Genomic DNA, 8,100 nt, shown 5'->3' on the forward strand with positions numbered 1-8,100 from the left:
AAGATAAACAAAATTGATAAACCATTAGCCAGACTCATCAAGAAAAAAAGGGAGAAGACTCAAATCAATAGAATTAGAAATGAAAAAGGACAAATCACAACTGACACTGCAGAAATACAAAGGATTTTAAGAGACTACTACAAACAACTATACACCAATAAAATGGACAACCACGAAGAAATGGACAAATTCTTGGTAAGGTACAATTTTCCAGGACTGAACCAGGAAGAATTAGAAAATATAAACAGGCCTATCACAAGTAATGAAATTAAATTGACACCGTAATTTAAAATCTTCCAACAAACAAAAGTCCAGGACCGGATGGCTTCACAGGCGAATTCTATCAAACATTTAGAGAAGAGCTAACACTGATGCTTCTCAAAGTCCTCCAAAAATTGCAGAGGGAGAAACACTCCCAAATTCATTCTACGAAGCCACTATCACCCTGATACCAAAACCAGAAAAACATAACACAAAAAAAGAAAATTACAGACCAATATCACCGATGAACATAGATGCAAAAATCCTCAATAAAATACTAGCAAACAGATTCCAGCAGCACATTAAAAGGATCATACACCATGATCAAGTGGGATTTATCCCAGGGATTCAAGGATTCTCCAATATATGCAAATCAATGTGATACACCACGTTAACAAATTAAGGAATAAAAACATATGATCTCAATAGATGCAGAAAAAGCTTTTGACAAAATTCAACACACATTTATGATAAATACTCTCAAGAAAATGGGCAGAGAGAACCTACCTCAATATAATAAAGGCCATATATGACACATCCACAGCAAGCATCATACTCAATAGTGAAAAACAAAGCATTTCCACTAAGATCAGGAACAAGACAAGGATGTCCACTCTCACCACTATTATTCAGCGAAAAATCAGGAAGAGAAATTAAGGAAACAGTCCCATTTACCACTGCAACAAAAAGAATAAAATACCTAAGAATAAACCTGCCTAAGGAGGAGAAAGAGTTGTACTCAGAAAACTATAAAACACTGATGAAAGAAATCAAAGATGACATAAACAGATGGAGAAATATACCATGTTCTTGGATTGGAAGAATCAATATTATGAAAATGACTACACTACCCAAAGCAATCTACAGATTCATTGCAATCCCTATCAAACTACCAATGGCATCCTTCACAGAATTAGAACAAAAAATTTTACAATTCATATGGAAACACAAAAGACCCCGAACAGCCAGCGCAATCTTGAGAAAGAAAAACGGAGTTGGAGGAATCAGTCTCGCCGACTTCAAACTATACCACAAAGCTACAGTAATCAAGACAGTATGGTAATGGCACAAAAACAGAAAAATAGATCAATGGTACAAGATAGAATGCCCAGAGATAAACCCACGCACATATGGGCACCTAATTTACAACAAAGTAGGCAGGAACATACAATGGAGAAAAGACAGACTCCTCAATAAGTGGTGCTGGGAAAACTGGACAGCTACATGTAAAAGAATGAAATTAGAACACTACCTAACACCATACACAAAAATAAACTCCAAATGGATTAAAGACTTAAATGTAAGACCAGACACTATAAAACTCTTAAGAGTAAAACACAGGAAAAAACACTCTTTGACATAAACCAAAGCAAGATCTTTTTTGACCCACCTCCTAGAGTAACGGAAATAAAAACAAAAATAAACAAATGGGACTTAATTAAACTTAAAAGCTTTTGCACAGTAAAGGAAACCATAAACAAGACAAAAAGACAACCCTCAGAATGGGAGAAAATATTTGCAAATGAAACAACAAAGGATTAATCTCCAAAATATACTAACAGCTCATAGAGCTCAATATCAAAAAAACAAACAATCCAGTTAAAAAATGGGCAGAAGACCTAAATAGACATTTCACCATGGAAGGCATACAGATGGCCAAGAGGCACATGAAAAGATGCTCAACATCACTAATAATTAAAGAAATGCAAGTCAAAACTACAATGAGGTATCACCTCACACCAGTTGGAATGGCTATTATCAGAAAATCTAGAAACAATAAATGCTGGAGAGTGTGGTGAAAAGGGAACCCTCGTGCACTGTTGGTGGGAATGTAAATTGATACAACCACTTTGGAAAACAGTGCAGAGGTTCCTTAAAAAACTAAAAATAGAATTACCATATGACCCAGCAATCCCACCACTCAGCATATACCCTGAGAAAACCATAACTCAAAAAGAGTCATGTACCACAAAGTTCATTGCAGCACTATTTACAACAGCCAAGACATGGAACAAACCTAAATGTCCATCGACAGATGAATGGATAAAGAAGATGTGGCACATATATACAATGGAATGTTACTCAGCCATAAAAAGAAACAAAATTGAGTTATTTGTAGTGAGGTGGATGGACCTAGAGTCTGTCATACAGAGTGAAGTAAGTCAGAAAGAGAAAAACAAATACCATATGCTAACACATATATATGGAATCTAAAAATTTAAAAAAAAATGGTTCTGAAGGACCTAGGGGCAGGACAGGAATAAAGACACAGACGTAGAGAATGGACTTGAGGACGTGGGGAGTGGGAAGGTTAAGCTGGGACGAAGTGAGAGAGTAGCATGGACATATATACACTTGCGAGGACCTAGAGGGGTGGGATAGGGAGAGTGGGAGGGAGGCTCAAGAGGGAGGGGATATGGGGACATGTGTATACATACGGCTGATTGGCTTTGTCGTCCAACAGAAACTAACACAATATTGTGAAGCAATTATACTCCAATAAAGATCTATTAAAAAAAAAAAGACACAAATGTTGCCTTCCATCCTCCTTTCCTTGTATAGGTCCTCACTCACTGTGACATATATGCACGCACCTGCCACAGCCAGGCCCCGCACATTCATTACGTGTTCTGCAGTTTTATGCAATTTCCGTTGGCAAAGCTGGCCTTGAGCCAATTAACAGGAGACACATGGAAATTAGCACACTTCTCTGTATATACTATCAACTCTAATTCTTGTCAGTTTAAAATAAAATCCTAATTTACTATAGTCATTGGCAAGCAGTATGCCCAATGTTTTTACTTCACACGTTTAGGGAGTGTTCCCAAGTCTGTATTTTCCAGGAGACCTACCGCAAGTCACTACTGCCAAGAACGTCACTTCACAAGATGGCCAAGGGGCTTCCTTACACCAAGAGAAAACAAAGGAACTCAAAAAGGACCCTAACAGACATACAGATATCTGTTCCTCGTCTACAGACATTAACCAAATTCAGAATGGTTACAGATGACTAAGGTAGAAGGTTCCCTGAGCATGGAACTTAAAAAATCATGTTTTATGTATTTCAGTACCAAAGAACAAGTCCTGCTCCCCAAAACTCATCTCACTATTAGCCATGAAAAAGTTTAATATCTGTACTTAATTCTTAGCCTTACTAAATTCATAACTAAGGGAACGATTAACACTATAAGTTACAGACTAAAAAACACATTAATAATAAATCCAATAATTCATTACTCTCCTCAACCCATTCTTGGGTTTTGCCGAGTCCAAGTTAAAAAGCAAAACAATAACTACATAACGTTGGAGTCTGGAAGCACTGTAACTTGGCGTTACAAAAGTGTTCAACATAAATGATTTCAGTGGATCCCCCCACAAGTTTGGGATAGGACAGAAAGAAACAAGGAAACCCAGTTTCAGGAAGGCAACCTGTCCAAGGCCACATGGCTGATGGGGCAGAAGTGGACCTCCAACCCCCAAATGCTTTGATCCCAAATTTAGTGTTCTTTCTGTTACCACCTGAGGCTCTACATGATCAAAAAGGAGTGATGGCATTTTAATTAATTAATTAATTAATATTATCAAGCACCTTGGAAAAGGTACAACTGATAAGATGTACCTTAGAAACAATGAAAAATGTGCTTTAAGAGAAAAGTCTTAAGAGAAAAATATATATTCAGAAGGTAGTCAATCTAAACAGTTATAATTAATTTTTCCAATACACAGTATACAAAGATAGTATTCGTATTTTTTCCCAGTTTTTTACTGAGGTGAAATTCACGTACTACAATATAAACCAGGGAACTCCCTGAAGGTCCAGTGGTTAGGACTGGGTGCTTTCACTCACCGGGCCAGGGTTCAATCCCTGGTCCCCTGGTTGAGGAACTAAGATCCCACAAGCCGTGCAGTACAGCCAAAAACAAACAAACAAGCAAACAAAAATAAAATAAACCATTTTAGCAAACAATGCAGTGGCACTTAGTACATTCCAATTTTGTACAACCGCCATATCTATCTATCCCCAAAATACTCCATCACCCCAAAAGGAAACCATTAAGCAGTTCCTCTCCATTCCCCCTCCCCCTGGCCTCTATGATTCTTATTTTCTTGGCTGTGATACTATACATGCATCAAGCATCTGTGTGGAACACAGGACTCCTTATTAGTAGTTCCTAACCTGGCTGAGGAGCTTCTTAAAAGTACACACACAGGACCCCAGCCACTGAATGAGAGAAATCCCAAGCATCAATGAGTCAAATAAATGATGGCCTTGGAATACGTATCATTTAAAATTAGGTAGTGATTCGGTAGTGATGACATTATAGCAGGTTCTTCTTTGCATTCATCTTACTTAGTAGAGATTTTTTTCCTACAGTGTATACATAAATGTATATGTACAAAATAGACAACACACACACAAGATATCCTCTAAAATGTCAGCAAAAACGTTATTCGGAATGGGATTATAACTTCTGATCTCTAATTAGAAACAAAATATTTTTTAAAAACTATGTCGTTGGGGGGCTTCCCTGGTGGGGCAGTGGTTAAGAATCTGCCTGCCAGTGCAGGGGACACAGGTTCGAGCCCTGGTCCCGGAAGATCCCACATGCCGCGGAGCAACAAAGCCCGTGCACAACCTCTGAGCCTGCGCTCCAGAGCCCTCGAGCCACAACTACTGAGCCCGTGAGCCTAGAGCCCGCGCTCCGCAACAAGAGAAGCCACCGCAATGAGAAGCCCGCGCACATCAACGAAGACCCAACACAGCGAAAAATAAATAAATTTTTTTTTTTAAAAAAAACTATATTGTCATATGACTTCATGCCATCTCACCCATTAACTTTCTGATTTCCTGCCAATACTTTTGCCAGTTTAAGTTTAATGAGATTTGGCTACTTTTTCTTCTGTTGGTTTTGATATTAAATTTTTAGTAAGTTATAATATTAAAACCCAGAGGTTCTGGGTTATACTTATATGCAACTACTCAAGTAGAGCTCGACCTTGTTGTGGAATTGCCTCCCAGGGTTTTGAATCACGTGGGATGAAGCATACACCGGTTAGTTCCTATTCAGATATTACCCCACAATAACTTATCTTCCACAAACAAGGGTCCCCCCCGCCCCAGTATCCCTGGTTAAACTGTAAGAAAGTACAGTCTATTCACTACAATGTTTAAAAGTTAACTAAGAAGAGGGTAAATTAACTTTGGGGCTCTTCTCTTTTCCTTTCCCAAAGCTAGGACTAGCTTCCTGAGCAGTTAAGACTACTGTGCCTTCCCAGGTTACTGTCTGCAGAGTCAAATAAAGAATAATTTGGTTTAAATAACAACCAGAGAGTATCAGTAATTGGTCAAACATCTAAACAAGAAAAGGTTCTGGTTAATACTGGAAGAGGAGACCATATGTCCAGTAAGCTGTACTGGCCACGGCAAGCGGTGAAGGGCTTCAGTTATCTCGGGCTGAAGTCTCTGTTCAGTAAACTAAACCATTTCTTTGTTTTTGAGCTCTCTTTGAGGGGTTCTCCTCACACACATTCCTTAACTTGCTAGCTCAATTTTTGGGAAAAAATCCCAACTCTACTCAAGTGTCAAGACTAACAGGCCAACACAGTCAGGGAGATTGATGTGTCCCTTAGCGATCACTAGTGTCTGAGCAGCAGCTCAGCCTGAGACTCAGGGAAGGAAGGGCTTACAACCTGCAAAAGTTCCAGCGTCCAGCACGGAAGTGGCTATTGATCACTTGCCACTCTGTTCTCCTCTTGGGGCCCTACCTTCTAGCCAAACTAAAACCCGGAGACCACTTCTCTGTGCTGCACTATGAACACAATACTGTCATTACTAATACCTGACACGTCAGGCATTGCTATATGTCTTCCACATGAAGGATTTTATTTAACCTTCACAACCCTATGAAATAGGTATCATTATCTCATTTCACAAATGAGGAAAGACAGCCTGAGAGAGGGAAAGTGACTGTGCCTAGTCACACAGCTATGAAGTACTCAAACTGAGCTCTCCCTGAGGGAAAGCTGATCCTTCCTCTACGTACTACAAAGCCAAACGCTATTTACCAAAGGCTGTTAAAAATACTGGAGCACATAATAAGAATACAATAAAAAGCGGTGGGTGGGAGGGTAGGAAATCGACATATTCAAAATACAGGTAAGGTTTTCCTGAGCGGGATGTACAAAAATTTTTATCTATTTAACAACCAAAAAAAAGTGTTTTCTGAGCAGAAATGTCTATACAAATTAAGAACTACAAAGGATTCTCCCTATACTTAAGATATATGCTAAAGTTACATTCCTCTCTACATTTTCTATAACAGCATTTATTTTCTCCTTACCTCATCTATACAGCTACAAAGAGAGGGAATTAAAAACAGTAATTGCTGCTGGAACTTCCGAAAGCTTTCCAAGTTTCTCTTATGTAATTAACTCTGGCTACGTTTTTTCACTTTTACTGTGCTCCCTTTTCAGTCCCCAATCTTAAACCCCAATCCAGTCTCTAAACTTCTGTGCGCTCATAAATCTTTGTTCCTCGCAGTCCGGCCTTTCGTGGCTTTTTCCTATTTCTCATTCTTTTTAAAGATACAGGGCGAAAAATAAGCTCATCAGACTAATGACACGTGGGATTTGAAGGGAATCTTAGAAATTTATCTTATTTCACGTGAATTAACTGAGTCCCTGGTCACAAAGCTTGGCAGCAGCAAAGTCAAGAACAGAATTCATGCCTTTCAACTTTCCTCGTCAGAGGAGGAGGCCGAATCTCGACTCTTGCAGGGCAGTTCGACACGTTTTGCTATTCCTGCCCAGGAACAATGCCATTGCAACTGTTTTACACGAAATTACTCACACCTGGAATTACGCTACAATCCAGAGCTGCATTAACTTTCCGAGCAAATGAATTCAACCGGTCCTTGCCAACGTGAGCCAGCCTGGTGTGTTCCAGAAGCAATTCAAAGTAGAGAGCCTTTTCCCATGGTAGGCAGCTCACAGGTGCCCGGGCTGCACGCTCTTGAATGAACCGCAGGTGTGAGAGATGCAGAGGCAGGAAAAACCCACCTCGGCGGCAAGGGCACACACGCCGAGATGCCAGACGGGCCTCACGCCTGATCTCGGTGACGCTGGAAGAGAATCACCCCCTACGCCACCGAGTGATGAGGGCCGGGAGCCGGTGCTCCTGCAGAACCGGCCCGGCCACAGGCAGCGGCAGCCCGAGGAGCGGGGCCCAGCCCGGAACCTCGCGCCCCACCAAGCCAGGCCCCGCAAGCGAACCGGAGAGCAGAGGTGGCCCCTGGGTAGGGCCGCCGGCGCCGGGGCTCTCCGGGACCGCGGCCGACCAGAGGGGCAGCGCCGCCGCGTTGGGGCCGGGAGCTGCGCGCCAGTGGTTCTGGACGCCGCGGGGCAATGGAGGGCGGGCCGGAGGAGGGGCGACCCGGAGCAGGCGCGGAGCTGCCAGCGCGGCCCCGGCCGGGAAGTCAGACACTTACCGGGTGGCGGCGGCCCTGCACCTCCTGCTCCCCAGGCGCAGCAGCAGCCGGCTCCAGCGGCCGCACGGGAACTGGAGGAAAGGCTGGGGAGTGGCGGCCTAGGAGCCCGCGCGCAGCCCCGCCCCGCCCGGCCCTGCGCGGCCCCGCCCGCAGCCTTGGCGCCCATTGGCCGCTCCCGGCACAGGCCACGCCCAGGTCGCGCGCCCGGCAGCCGGCGGAGAGGGGCCGCAGAGGGAGTGGACTGCCGGACTCCGGCTCGTTGCTGGCTGGGTTAGGAGCTTCCCGGACGCGGTGACGCCTCCGACGACCTCGAGGTCAACTCTGCGGTCAAAGAGAAACTTAAGAGCCACGA

General features: G+C 42.8%; 1 protein-coding gene across 4 annotated transcripts in view; it reads right to left on the reverse strand.

Annotated features, from left to right (window-relative positions):
* The window catches only part of SLC25A30 (solute carrier family 25 member 30), a 27,210-nt gene extending 19,359 nt beyond the window's left edge, over window positions 1–7,851 (reverse strand). Inside the window, exon 1 of one of the 4 annotated variants that reach the window (XM_024126012.3) lies at window positions 7,749–7,851. The gene's annotated coding sequence lies outside the window, so the exon portion shown is untranslated. Of the gene's footprint in view, window positions 1–7,113; window positions 7,275–7,320; window positions 7,531–7,748 lie in introns of those variants that run through there. The other 3 variants (XM_028497618.2, XM_007129784.4, XM_007129785.4) reach the window with 3 other exon arrangements.
* Window positions 7,852–8,100: the final 249 nt, after the last annotated feature.

The sequence above is a fragment of the Physeter macrocephalus genome, chromosome 13, assembly GCF_002837175.3.
Source record: "Physeter macrocephalus isolate SW-GA chromosome 13, ASM283717v5, whole genome shotgun sequence".
In the NCBI taxonomy this organism is placed as follows: domain Eukaryota; kingdom Metazoa; phylum Chordata; class Mammalia; order Artiodactyla; family Physeteridae; genus Physeter; species Physeter macrocephalus.